Source organism: Macrotis lagotis, chromosome 1 (genome assembly GCF_037893015.1).
Source record: "Macrotis lagotis isolate mMagLag1 chromosome 1, bilby.v1.9.chrom.fasta, whole genome shotgun sequence".
Taxonomy (NCBI): Eukaryota; Metazoa; Chordata; class Mammalia; order Peramelemorphia; family Peramelidae; genus Macrotis; species Macrotis lagotis.
Window position 1 is genome coordinate 326490777 of NC_133658.1, and position 15276 is coordinate 326506052.

Here is a 15276-nt window from a genome sequence, read left to right on the forward strand (position 1 = left end):
ATTTCTAAACTTTTTTTGATTTTGTGAAAAAAGATTTTTCATTACTATAGGATTTCAGCTAAAATATAGCATGCTTATTATATCAGGCAGATTAGTAGAGATTTATGTTCAGCTAGAAATCTAAATACCAGGGTAAGAATGGTAGTGAGAAATTAAATAGTAAAATATGATTTTCATTATACTCTCCCATAGACTGAAGGATGGAATACTTCCAATTTGGATTATAATTTTATTCATGTAATGTCAAGAGAATTGGTAGAATGTGACTAGCTGGTTGGATCAACACTCTGTAGCTAATTTATGGAAGGACATGGATAGAGGTCCTGTGGAATGGGTAGACATGAATGAGATATGATTAGATTAGTTGAAGAAAATTTTCTTAACAATTAAAAGAAAGATTCACTGGAGTATTAAATAAGATATTATATATTATTATATATTTATTTTTATTTCAACAAAGTGATATTCAAACTGAATATCAAATAATTATATAATAATTTTCATTGTCTTTGTGTTCAAAGGGCCGTCCTTATGGGACTAAAGTCCTAGCACCCCTGAAAGTGCGTTCCCAGTACTCTTTCAGGAAGTCCTCGAAATCAGAACTTTCATAAGGTATTATTTGCCTATTAGAACATTCCTACTTCATATCTATGTGAGTCTGGATTTTTTTCAAATAACTTCATTTTTTTTTAAACACCTACCTCAACTAAAACAATATCCCAATAGATGGAAAGCAAAAGCAGATATGAGAATCTAGGCTGTCTTCTATTTAGCCAAACATAAAAGAGTATTGTAAAAATATATTACCCTTCACACTCTTTTTTGTTTTGTAAAATAGTTTTTTAAAAAATAAAAATGTTATTTATGTCAGCATTTCATAATCTTATTATTTTAAAGAAATTAATGAATTAAAATTTATCAGTTTTAATTTCTATTTCCATAAATATTAATATATATCCCAAGGTAAAGAAAAATTTCTGTGGGTTTTTAATAATTTTTAAGTGTGTAAGGGGGTTCTGAGACCAAAAAGTTTGAGAAATGCTGTTCTTGCAAAATCTACCAATCAAGAAAGCCTTTGAATATGGGCTTGGTAAATAGTTTGGGATAGGCTTAGCATCAGAAGATTGATCATTAACTGATGTTTTTCTTTTGACTAAAGCAACTCATGGAGATTGAATGATATTGAGGGATTTTGAGTCAGATGAAACCATGGACAGTGTTAATATTGAAACATGCTGTAGAGCTTAATAAAAGAATTGTGACACAGTAAGGACAAATTCTTAGTTGTTATTTTTTGTCAGATTGTTTAAGAGAGAGCCTGGTACCTCTGTGACTCTAGAAACTACTGCCATTTTTTAAGTGAAGGAAAAAAAGATTTAATTTTTCCATTTGTTTGTGGATATTTTATGAATGAGTTTGAATTTGAGCATTGGCAGACATTTGTTCTTATCCTCCTGACTAGATCTCAAAAAAATGTGGAATATATAATGAATTTTGCCCATAAGAAAAATATGAAGAACAATGAATAATAACACTGCATATTGATAATAAACCTTGATGAGTAATGTGAAAATGTTGTGAAACCTGATAATACACTCAAAGTGCATGGAATATCCTACTTTGATAAGGATATCTTTGGTATTCTAGGAAATTGGGTGACACAGTAGAGACTTGGGTCTTCAGTCAGGAGAACCTGAGTTTAAATGAAACCTCAGATTATTAATATTTATGTGACTTTGGGCAAATCACTTGCTCTTTATCTATCACAGATTCCTTACCTATAAAATGGAGATAATAGCAGCATCTGCCATCCAGGGTTGATGTGAGGATGAACTGAGATAATAGGCATGGAATAGGCCCTTCATTAATGTGTGTCATTTTTCTTCCGTCTCTCTTTAATGATGATTCCCATTTGCCTAAGGTCACAGAAATTTAGAATTGGACAGAACCATAGAGATTACCTATTTTAACCATATTATTTTATACAATGTTCTCAGTTTTCAAATGGCTTTTTTTCCCTCCACAGCAATTAGTTGAGGTAGATAGAGAAGAAACTTTAAGAGCAATGAAGTAACATGCTTAGAGCTTAGCAAGAAGTATAGTGACTTGCTCTGAGTAGGCACTAAATGTTTGTTGAATTTAAATAGAGATGCTTCCACGGCTGTAAGTATTTAAATCCATATCTTTTTACCCTAAGTCTAGTATTCTTTCAATTATATTGCCTTGGACCTCTTAAAAATTACAAAACTAGTATCTTTTTTTTAAAATTCTGTTGATGCTTTTGTTTTTACATTAATCACTTCCAGATATAGTACCTTCCTCCCCCAACACCACTTGAACACTATACCTTTCCTTCTAACATAGGAAAACATTTAAATTAAATTAAAACATTTTACTTCGATCATTGAATGTTTTTCTTTTCCATATTTCACTTTATATCAGTTCATAAAATTTCACATATTCACCCCATCTTCACACTAATATTCTATTATATCTGTATACCATAATTGTTCAGTATAATATATGGGCACCCACTTATTTTTAATATTTGCTAACATAAAAATCGTTACCATAAAAATTTTGTTGTTTGTAGGGCTGCATTTCTAACTTTCACTTCTTTTATACCTCAATGTTACCAAATAGTGAGATTTTATTGTTCATCTAATCATGTTGATAGTGATATAATGGTAATGGCACCCTTACTGCATCTGTCTGGTTTACCAGATAGCACAATTTTGACTCCTTTTTGGAGAAGTTAGTTTAACTGTTGAAGAAAGCAGAATATCTCTTATGTGTTGTTTGTAGGAATCCAGGCTAGGATTCTATCAAGTATGACCCTTCTGTTCCTTGGTGACAAGCATCCTTGTATGGCACAACCTCTGACTCTGCTTGTGGCATTTCTTAGATCCCTCAGTAGCATATTGAAAAAAAAAATTGTTCTATCTGAAAAAAAATCATATCAAATAGAATTAGTCTATGGTAGGGAGATAACCATATCTCAGTTCTGGCAAGAATTTAGTTCTCAGAAGTTACAGAATTGTAGAATGTTAGAGGTCATTTGATCTACCAGACCACTTCAATTTAGTCTTCCTCAACTCCTCCAACTTTTTTTTTTTTTTTTTTTTTAGGTTTTTGCAAGGCAAATGGGGTTAAGTGGCTTGCCCAAGGCCACACAGCTGGGTAATTATTTAATTGTTAAGTGTCTGAGACGATTTGAACCCAGGTACTCCTGACTCCAGGGCTGGTTCTTTAACCACTGCGCCACCTAGCCACCCCTCCTCCAACTTTTATAAATAAAAAAGTAACTGTAATGGGCAAGTCTGAGACATGCTAGTATCCTGTTTACATTTGATATTGAATGCAATGAAACATTCATAGATCATTCTGCAGTTAATAAAAGTAAACTTGTTTAACCAAAGCAGGAGAAGGATAATCAACAAGAATATGTGTTGAGGACACCAAAGATGATTTAACTCAGCAAAGCTGATTTCTCTTAACTTGCCCTTTGTGGAGTTTCACCAAGAATCAGATTGGACATGGAGATCCTCTTGACTGTGTTCAAGGAACCAGGAAATGATGTCAACAACTTGAGCATTTAGTCCTCTGACCAATGAACTCTTTTTTTTTCCCCACTCGGTAGTATTTTTATTCATTCATTCATTCATTCATTCATCCGCTCATTCATTTATTTATTTATTTGCTTGTTTGTTTGTTTGTTTATTTATTTATTTAAGGTTTTTTTGCAAGACAAATGGGGTTAAGTGGCTTGCCCAAGGCCACAGAGCTAGGTGATTATTAAGTATCTGAGACTGGATTTGAACTCAGGTACTCCTGACTCCAGGACCGCTGCTCTATCCACTGTGCCACCTAGCTGCCCCTTCAATACCTTTTAAGGCAAAAACTGGCTTAATTTGCCTGATGGCAGTTGTTTGGATAGTGTTCATGCCGAAATAACATTAGTTTGTCAAAGGAGTCCTGGGTTTGAGTCCTGATTCTGCTAGTATGTGATATATGGCAAATTATTTAGCTTCTCCAAGCCTTAGTTGCTTAATTTGTAAAAGAGGGATACCAGTGTGAATGTAATGGAACGCTGTTGTTCTGTAAGGAAATCTTGAGGGATGGGACTTCAGAACAGCCTGGAACAACTTTCATGAACTGATGCTGAGTGAAGTGAGCAGAACCAGAAGAACATTATACACACTAGCAGTGGTGATCAACTATGATGGACTGACTAGTTCATTTCAGCAGTTATAAAAATCAAAGACAAATATTTCTAAAGGACTTGTGATGGAAAATACCATTCATATCCAGAGAAGGAACTGAGGAGTTTAAATACAGACGAGAGTTTACTATCTTCAAGTTTCTGAAAGTTGTCTTTTATGTTTTTTCCTTTTTAATTTTTTTTGGTTTTTATTTGATTATTCTTTCACAATAGAATTAATATGCATCTATGTTTAACATGGTTATACGTGTATAGATTATGACTGCTTTCTGTCAAGGGGAGGGGCAAAGAAAGGGGGGGAGAAAAATGTAAAACTTAAAACCTTGCCAAAAAATAGTTGTAAATTACCATTGCATGTAGTTGGAAAAATAAATAAAATATTTTTTGAAAAAGAGGAATACCAATGCTATCTACTTTGTTCTGTGATTTTGAGAAAATTGTTTGATAGGTAAATCTTTAATTATTATAAAAATATTAACCTATTATAAATGTGGAAAGTGAGAACAGTGTAGTGTGTGGTGGAAAGAGTGAACCTGTTGTCAGGAGAGAACTGAAATCTGATCTCACATTCATTGACTTTGGGACATGGAGAAATGATTTAATTAACCTTGTAAACTTCTGTTTTTCCATTTATATGTGATTAATGGCACTTATCTTACTAGTTGTGAAGATAAAAATGAATAATACTAATAATAACTAGCATTTTTGTAGTAGTTTAAAGTCTGCAAATAAATGCTATCTTTATCACCATTTTGCAAATGAGGAACCAGAGAAGTTAAATGACTTGCTCAGGGTCACAGAGCTAGTATCCAAGGCTGGATTTGAATTTAGGGTTTTTCTGCTGACAGGGTCAGTACTGTCTCTACTGTATTGCCTCCTTGTTTAGGTAAAGTATGAAAAGTGATTTGCAAACCTTAAAGTCCTATATATATAATGCCAACTTTTGTTGTTGTTGCCACTTAGTCTTGTAGAGTAGATATTAAAACTCGGGTCCAATGTTCTTTGCATTTAATTATGCTGCTTTCAGTTAGACTAAAAATGCAGGACAGTTATCTTTGTAATTGGTCTAGATATGATTCTTGCCTTAGCTAAGTACTTTGCATATAACAGATGTGAAATCTGATAGTAAACATTTATTGAGCACCTAATAGATGCTCAGGGCTCAGAGTTCAAAAAGAGGCTCACAGTCTGGTGGAGGAGACAGCAAGCAAACAAAGTTCTGTGCAGGCTAAACAAGTTCTATAGAGGCTAAACAAATAAATTAGGCACTAGAATGAAAGGAAGTTAAGAAATTCTTCCTGTGGAAGACTGGATTTTAGTTGGAAATTAAAGAAAGCCAGGAAATCCAGAAAACAGAGATTAGGAAGGAGGGCATTCCAGGCATGGGGACAGCCAGAGAAAATTCTAGAGAGATTGTTTTGTTTATGGAACGCCAGAAGGCCAGTTATACTACATGTGTGAATGTGTGGTGGAAGGAAGTTGGAAGAAAACTAGACAGATAGGAAGGAGTTAGAATTGGAAGCTCTTTGAATACCAAAGATTTTGTATATGATCCTGGAAGCAATAGGGGCCCACTGAAGTTTATTGAGTAGGGGGAAGATATGGTCAGGCTTATACTTAAAGAAAATTGCTTTCCTGACTTAAATGGAGGATTGGAGTAGAAAGAGACTTGAGGCAGGCAGGCTGTTACAAGTAGTTCAGGTTTGAGGTGATGAGAGTCTGTACCAAAGAAATGTCAGTGTCAGAGGTGAGAAGGTATTTGGTGAACAAATTGTTGACAAAATTTCATTTAAGTAGACCACAGAATTTCATTTTGAAACTATTAATCTCTCCAAATGAACCTAAAAGTAATCTGTATTTAAGGTGTAAAAAAAGTTACTCTTGCAACAGGAATGCCAAGAAGTGTATGTTTAACTCTTCTAGTAAAATTATTTTCCAGAGTTAATCATTATCCTTTTGGACTTAGTTAAGCTATTTGGTTCTATTGGCTTTTGAGTTTTCTTTTCCAAAATCTAATTTGTCTTTAGTTCCAGATTTAAATATTGAATAAATGTTATAAACTTTTCAGATAAATATAAATAAAAGAAATAAGGGTAGGTTTCATTCAGGTGAAATATTGAAGTTTTGCAAAATAAAAACAGATTATGAAAATAAGTGTTATTTAAATTTAATTCTCCAGAAATCTAAAGACATTTGATAAACATGTAGCATTTTAGTATCTTTAAAATATCTAACTTGGTCCATTAGACAGGATTTCTTTCTTACAGAATACTAGAAAAGAAAAGCATGTGGACTTAAGGGGGAGGGGTCAATTGGAGGTCTGTTTCTACAAAGTATGTTAGGTCGCTGCCAAAAGAAATATTACCTAGCAGTCATTTACATGTGCCAAGAGAGAGGCCAGGGTAGTCTTGCAGGGGAAATTGTACAGAGGAGCTGTCAAATTGGATCCCTAAGGATACCAGACAGGAAACAAGAAATGTGATGGTAAAAAACCTCTTTGAATGCCTGGGCCCTGCAAGAAGAAAAATTCCCATGTTCAGATTTTTAGTTTTGTTTTAGCACTGATTTTTTCTTTAATATAAAGTATATTCTGAATTCTAATTAGGGTGAAGAATTTACTATGATACAAATGTACTGGCTTAGGGTTTCCCTTAAAAAATTTCTCTAACAATAGCCTGATTGTTAGCTTGAATTAAGCTTTAGGAAAAAAGAACAAGAAGTTGTTGTGAGCATCAGATAAAATTGCTATATAGCTCTCATTTTGGTGTTCTGAAATTTTGTATTTGAAATTCTTTCTTAGTGGGTTTTATATAGACAAAATATTAAACTATAGAGACTTTTAGGTGTAATTTTGAAACACATGTTTTCAAAATACTTTATATATTTAAACATTTTGTCTTTAAAATAATCATATGAGTTAAGTTAAGCTATTGATGTTTTTAAAAAGCATGACAAACTTGAGGCAACAGTGCTGGATGATATATACCCAGGGACACAGATTAAGTTTTAACATTGTGTTTTGAACCCATATCTTGGTTGTTTTTTTTAGAATTTTTTTTTTTGCAAGGCAAATGGAGTTAAGTGGCTTGCCCAAGGCCACACAACTAGGTAATTATTAAGTGTCTGAGGTCAGATTTGAACTCAGGTACTCCTGACTCCAGGGCTGGTGCTCTATCCACTACGCCACCTAGCTGCCCTTGAACCCATATCTTATATCAAATGCTATGTGTTTTTATTACACTATACTGGATATTCTTAGAAATAAAATTGATCAGTGCAAGTTCTTTCCTCTTTTTAAAAAACAATGTAAGTTACAAACTATGAGAATGTAAGTAAAATTTGATCTTTGAAATCTTTCAATAATCTACCCCTTTCCTTCCTTTCCCCACATATACATATTTAGAATTTTAGAGTCATGACATTTAAAAAAATTGTATTTATTTAAGGCAACGTAACTTGCTCAAGGTCACAGCTAGGTAATTATTAATTGTCTGAGGTTGAATTTGAACTCAGGTCTTCCTGACTCCAGGGCCAGTGTTCTAGTCACTGGGCCACCTAGCTGCCCTGTCATTACATTTTAAAGAGGGGAAGATCTTAGAGATTTAATTCAATTTCTTATTTTTCAGATGAGAAAATTGTTTTATAGAACAGGGAAATGATTTGTGTTCAAGATTATACCCACAGAGCTAGAGTGTTCACACCAAACCACATTGGTGAGTGATGTACCCATCTCTTAAGTTTGTGGCTAGAAGCTATTGAGGTCTATATGTAGGTGAATATAGGGTGATCAAAATTATAAGGAAAGCCATTTGAGAAACAGATGGTGTAAAATATCACACCTAACTCTTAGGTCTTTCTATTCTGAAATCTAATTTATGCTGTTTATCTATTAGAGTGATTAAGTGTAGTGGAGACAGTACTGTAACTGCAACCAGGAAGCCTCAAGTTCAAATTTGGCCTCAGATACTTATTAGCTTGTGGTCCCTGGGCAAATCACTTAACCTCTGTCTTGACTTAGTTTCTTTATTTGTAAAAAGAGGAGGAATGATAGTAATAGTATCCATTTCCTCTAGTTGTAAAGAGGAGACAATGAGATAATTTTTGTAAAATATTTTGAAAAAATATTTTGAAAAACCTTAAAGTGTTGTATGAATGCTAAGTGCCATTATTTTTTCTTTCTTTTTTTTTAAGGTTTTTTTACAAGGCAGTGGAGTTAAGTGGCTTGTCCAAGGCCACACAACTAGGTAATTATTAAGTGTCTGAGGTCAGATTTGAACTCAGGTACTCCTGACTCCAGGGCCGGTGCTTTATCCACTGTGCCACCTAGCTGCCCCTAAGTACCATTATTTTAAAAAAATTGTAATTTTGCAAAATTACTATTGTTCTATGGATTTGAGACTTTGTGTGGATTTCATGTAATTTAGAGTTGAATGTAAATAAGGAGTCTGCAATAAAACAATATCAAACCCATTTTAGCTTGAAAAACAGAGACTAGGAATCTGAGGGAAGTATCACTTGAAGAGGGAATACACAGAATTGTCATCCAGAAGACCGAAAGAAATGGGATGGAAGAGAAGTTAAATGATCTTTCCTGCAGTTATTGCCACAAGAATAGGTTATGTATCTTATAAAGATTACAGAATAATCTTACTTTTTAAAAGTATTGCTCAGATTATCAAAGAATATTATAAGTATCCTTTCATAAATTTTTAATATTATTTTATTTTTTTCTATTAGAAATATAGTTTTCAACATTTATCTTTTTTGTTAACTTTTGAATTCCACATTTTTTCCCTCCCCTTCTCCCTCTCTATCATGGCAAACAATCGTCATATAGGTTTATATGTGTGTAATTATGTTACTATATTTCCATATTAGTCCTGTTATAAAAGAAGAATCATGAGAAAAATTATGCTCTATGAGAAGGGCAGAATTGAAGTAGTTCACAGGAAATGTGACATATATAAATTTAGAGTACACACCTCAGGTGTTCACATAACTATATGTGCCTGACCTGTGGTAGAGCATTCCAAGCTTGTATTGGGCTGATCAGCCACAGTCAGACACACTGTAATTTGTCTCAAACGTGGTGATGTCATTTTGGTCTTCTTGATAATGAAGGACAAAAACCAACTAAAAGAAGAATCAGAAATAAAGGTGGAAAAAACTGTGAGAAAGAAAAAAACAAACCAAGTTTTAAAAAATGAAAATAGGGGCCTAGTTATATGACCCTGGGAAAGTCACTTATCCCCATTGTCTTGCAACCTCCCCCCCCAAATGAAAATAGTATGCTTTGATTTGCATTCAGACTCCATAGTTTTTCTCTGAATGTGTATGACATTTCCCAGCAGAAATCTTTTAGAATTGTCCTTGATATGAGAAACTAAGTCCATCATAGTTGATCATCCACACAATATTGTACATTGTAATGTGTACAATGTTCTCTTGGTTCTGCTCTCTTCACTCAGCATTAGTTCATACAAGTTTTTACAGGTTTTCTGAAGTCCTCTCCACTCATGATTTCTTTTTTTTGCAAGGCAATGGGGTTAAGCACCCCCCCCCCCTCCCCACGCACTCAAATCCAACTCCTGTATTTGTCATGACATCACTTCCCTGATGTCATGGTCTTCTTTGAGAATGAAGGACAAACATCATCATCATTATCATCATTATTATTATTATAGCACATGCTGTAGGAGAATTGATTGAGGAACTCTATCTGGAGAAGAGAACACTTAGGGTATATATTTTATACATATATATATATATATATATATATATATATATATATGTATATAAAATGATAGCTATCATTTTTTTGTTTTTAGGTTTTTGCAAGACAGTGGGATTAAGTGGTTTGCCCAAGGCCACACAGCTAGTTATTAAGTGTTTGAGGCCAGATTTGAACTTGGGTACTCCTGACTCCAGGGCTGGTGCTCTATTTGCTGTGCCACCTAGCCACCCCATAGCTATTTTTTAAGTCTTTTAAGGACTATATCTTGGAATAGAGATTGGTTGGGTTTATTTAGCTTTTACAAAGTTGCAGGATATAAAACAAATAGAGGTCAACAGGATTTTCACATATTAAAAGGATAACTCAGCAGGAAGAGTTAGAGAAATTCCATTTAAAATAACTACAGAATATATAAAATACTTGGGATTCTATCTATCTACACACAAAAAAACGAACTATATGACTAGAATTACAAAACATTCTTTACAGAAATAATGATTTATTGCAGTAGTTGTACCTGACACATTTTGGGGATTTTCTTGGCAAAGATTCTAGAGTGGTTTGCCATTTCCTTCTCCAGTTTATTTTATAGATGAGGAACTGAGGCAAACAGGATTAAGGGATTTGCCCAGGGTCACACAGTTAGTAAGTGTTTGAGGCCAGATTTGAGTTTAGGAAGTGTCTTCCTGATTTTACGCTTGGCACTCTCCACTGAGCTATCTTAATAAAAAAAAAATAAATCTTAATAAAAAATTGGAGGAATATTAATTGCTCATAAATAAACTATGTCAATTTGATTAAGAAGACAATAATACTTAAATTAATTTATTTTTTCAATGCCATACCAAGCAATTCACCAAAAGATTAGTTCATAGAGGGAGAAATAAAATAAAATTCCTCTAGAGTAAGAAAAGTTCAATATTCTAGAGAAAGAAAGAAATAAAGTGGTAAGAAGAGGGACCCAGCAATACTATATCTCAAACTATACCACAAAATAATCATCAAAACACTTGGCCCTGGTTAACAAATGGATATCAACATAGCAACAATTTAATATACAATTTATTTGGAAGTAAATTGACCTAGTTACTTAGTGTTTGATAAACCCCATTATTGTCCATCTACTGAAGTAAAAAGTCACTATTGGATAAAAACTACCAGCAAAACAGGAAAACAGTCTGTTAGAAATTAGGTTCATTCCATAAACCAAGATAAAAAACTACAAATGAACACATGACTTAAATATAAAAGGTTACAAACATCATAAACAGATAAGATACAGGTAGAATTTACCTTTGGATATATGGATAGGTGAGTTTATGACCAAAGTAGTAGAAATAAATATAAGGAAAAGATAAAATAAAATATTAGAATACATAAAATTTTAAGTTTTTTACAAAACTAATTTAACTTCAACTAGAAGGAAAATAATTAAGTGGGGGAAAAATCCTTCTAGCAGGTTTCTTTGATAAAGGTCTGAGCCATTTCTCAAATTATAAATGTAAAAAATATATAATTTGGGCAGCTAGGTGGTGCAGTGGATAGAACACTGGACCTGAAGTCATGAGGACTGGAGTTCAAATGCAGCCTCAGACACTTAATAATTGCCTAGCTGTGTGACCTTGGGCAAGTCATTTAACCCTTTTGCCTTAAATAAAATTTTAAAAAATACATGTAGTTGGACATTTTTGTAGAAAACTAGACTGTGAGGGGCCATATAAGCTCCAAATCACATATAGAGAATACAAATTCAAACAGTTCTTGAGTTTCTACTTTTAGGTTGGCAAAATTAACAAAAGTTCTTGGAAGGACTCTAGGAAAACTCTAGGAAAACAGACCCACCAATGTATTGTTGGTCAAGCTCTGAATTGATCTGGGCAATCTAATAGTTATGGTAGACCAATGCTCAGATATTCACTTAACTGTATCTACCCATTCACTTAATGATACCAGTAAGTAGGCCTATTAAAGAGATCAAAGAAGGAGGAAAAGATCTTATGAGGCAGTAATGATGATGATAATGATGATGTTGATGATGATGATGATGATGAGAGCTAGTATTGATAATAGTGCCTTCTGGATGCTAAGTACTATGCTAAGTCCTTTTCAAAAGCTAATTGGGGGTGGGGCAGCTATGTGGCAGAGTGGAGAGAGCACCAGCCCTGAAGTCAGGAGGACCTGAGTTCAAATTTGACTTCAGACACAATAATTACCTAGCTGTGTGACCTTGGACAAGTCACTTAACCCTATTGCCTTGCAAAAACAAAGTACTAAGTGCTTTTCATTGCTCCTCATAATAACCTGGGGAGGTAGATGCTATTTTTATCCCATTTTACATTTGAGGAAACAAGCAAATATTTGTAGCCCTTCTTTTTGTAATGGCATATAATTGGATACTAAGAGGGTAGTCATCATTTGGGAAATGATTGAACAGATTATGGTATATAAATATAGTGGAGCCCTGGAAAGGCTTGAATGAACTGATGTTCAGTGGAGTGAGCAGAACTAGATGAACAATTTACACATTTATAACATCATTATAAAAACATTTTGAAAGACTTAAGAACTCTGATCAATGTGATGATAAACAATTATTCCAGTGATCAGGTGATGATTTATTCAGCCATCCTGATAGACATGTGATAAACTCAAGATGAGGAATGGGATACACCCTTTTACATGTGGTTATAAGGCAATGGAATTAAATAACTTGCCTCAGGGGCTAGGTTTGAACCCTGGTCCTCCTGACTCCTGGGCCAGAGCTCTATCTATTGTGCCACTTAGCTGTATCTATTGTATGTATGTATGTTTCAGGGGTTTTTTTTCAATGTCATGTGGGAGCCAGAAAAAATAAATTATTATTAATGGAAATTTTAAAAAAATGATTATCCTGCTTCAACAATAAAACTGTCCAGAATTTTTGGACAACAAAATTCTAATTGATTAAATTCACAGATTACCACTACTGAAAAACTCTGATTCTAGAAACTCTAAGCTAGGTTCTATTTAAATTTAGCAATTTCATTAACAACCAGTTTTTCAAGCTGCAAGGAGAACAATCTTTAAATGTGATTTAAATAATCCAGTATTTTTTAATATGCATGAGAATTTCAAGAAGTGATTGGAATAATGTATTCCAAAATTTCAAGGAGCTCAACCTGCATTCCAGATGGGTCTTTAGCAAAGGAAATATATTTCAAGCATTTCTTCCAAAAACTCTTAGAAATAAAAACTGGGAATGAGCAGAATATTTTACTTGTAAATATGTCAAATAGTAGAAATATAAGAAAGATAAAGAAGTGTAATCACCATGAAATAACCAAGAAATCAGTTTTCACATATTTTTATATCCTTTAAAAAACAAATTTTTTGATATCTTTTCTTTTATACCTATGTCCCCCTATATGACTTCCTTTCTCCTCTTTCAGAGAGTTGAAAGAAGTGTGAAGAAAGGAAAAGGGAAAAATTGTGTTAATGTTATAGGCATTATCTGAGGTTCATGTTTCCTTTCTTCTGTGAAGGACTAGGGTGAGGGCTTTGTTTTAGATATCTTCTTTGGAGCTGTTTGGTCCTTCTAATAATTTTTTAAATTAAATTAGTTTTAATTTTTATTTAGTTTTAATTGTTAGTCTATTTACAATTGAAGTCATTGGATAGATTTCTTGGTCATGCTTATTTCATTTTGCATCAGTTCAAATAATTTTTAAGTATTTTTCCATATTCATAATGTTTTTTTATTTGTTATAGCACAATAAATTTCTTATTTTCATGAACCTCAACTAGTTTAACCATTCCTCAAATGATGGGCATCTACATTGTTTTCATTTCTTTGTTAGAGACTTTTTCTTTGTATCTTTGTTTCTTTCTAAGAAGTGAACTGAAGAGTAAATGAAAGGATAAAAGAAAGATCATTCAGATGAAAAACAGACCTAGGGGACTAAGACTTTGTGAGCAAATGTAAAAGAATTAGGATAAGGAAAGGAAGAAGAGTTGAATTTATACTTCATTTACTCACTTCTTTACTTCTCTTTTGATTAATCATCTTTTGGTGAGAATAGGAATGGAAAAGTGAACTGATAGGGTGAGGGAAAGTAAATGAGAGAGGGAAAACTTAAAATTTAGCACCATAGGTGAACAGAAAATGGGGAGTAATTTCTCTAATCTTTCAACAAGTGTTTGGACTGTGAGAAATGGTACTAAAAAAAGTGAAGCGTAGGAACTGGAATGGGGGGGGAATAGAAAATTATCTGCCTAAATCTAAATGAACACTGTTCACTTTTTAAAAATTTCTGTTATGTTTTTCCATCCATTTCTATAGTTTACTTTCTTTTCCTTTGGTCCTAATTCTTCATTCAGAAAATGACTAATATGCAAACATGTTAAATACAAATGTAAATGTAACATGTTCACTAGACTGCTGCTGAGGGGAGGGGGGTGAATAGGGAGTGTGTAAGAAATTTTGTAACTTATCCATGTCGATGAATGTTGAAAAATTTTCATAGTATGTAATTGGAAAAATAAGATAAAATATCAATTAAAATTATCTGCCCTTCTAAGAGGAAGAAATATTTTTATTGTAAAGTATTTTATCTGTGTGGAAGGGAATTTTCACATTGGGAGGTCACCTTCCCTGTGTGAAGATTGTACTTCTGAGAATTTTTTCTGCTGCAGCAGAATGATGAAACCCCAAGGGTAGCCAATCCCCAGAGTGTAAAGGGGGATATAGGATTGGTACATAGAATAACCTGATATTAGGAATATTAAGAGATCTTGCTAAGGATCTTATGACTTGAGACAAAGGAATTTCTACATGTGAAATTGCTTCCATTCAGCAGTATTTCTTACATGAATTGATTTCCCATTCTACCTCCCCATTCCCATCTTCCCAGCAGTGAGGTATATAGCATAGAAAAATGGAAGCTTGGATAAAATTTTCAAATGTACAAAGAAATGTTAGAAGAAGGAACTTAAAAGACACAGAGAAAAATAAAAGAAACATAAAGGTATAGCTTGTATTTGGAGACCTGAATACAGTATAGCTCGGAAGAAAAAGACAAATAAGAAAGACAAGCAAAGGAAAACTTTTTGGAAAAGGGTACTGCTAAAGAATGTTATTTAAAATAAGAGGTTGGAGGGGAGTAGAAAGAAAGATTTTTGAAGTATATTACCTGGACAAGAAGAGATCAAAAGAGAAAGGGATAATTAAAAAAGTAAAGTTAACATATTAAATAGGATTGAATGTACAATTTTTATTAGATTGTTCCTTATCATAGGGAAGGGGGAGGGCAAGGGAGGGTGATAGAAAAATGTGGAACTCATA

At 33.4% G+C, this 15276-nt stretch overlaps 1 protein-coding gene across 1 annotated transcript in view; it reads left to right on the forward strand.

Moving 5' to 3' along the window:
- Window positions 1-15276, forward strand: part of SCAI (suppressor of cancer cell invasion) — a 214596-nt gene that overhangs the window by 19394 nt on the left and 179926 nt on the right. The gene's annotated exons all lie outside the window — the stretch shown is intronic.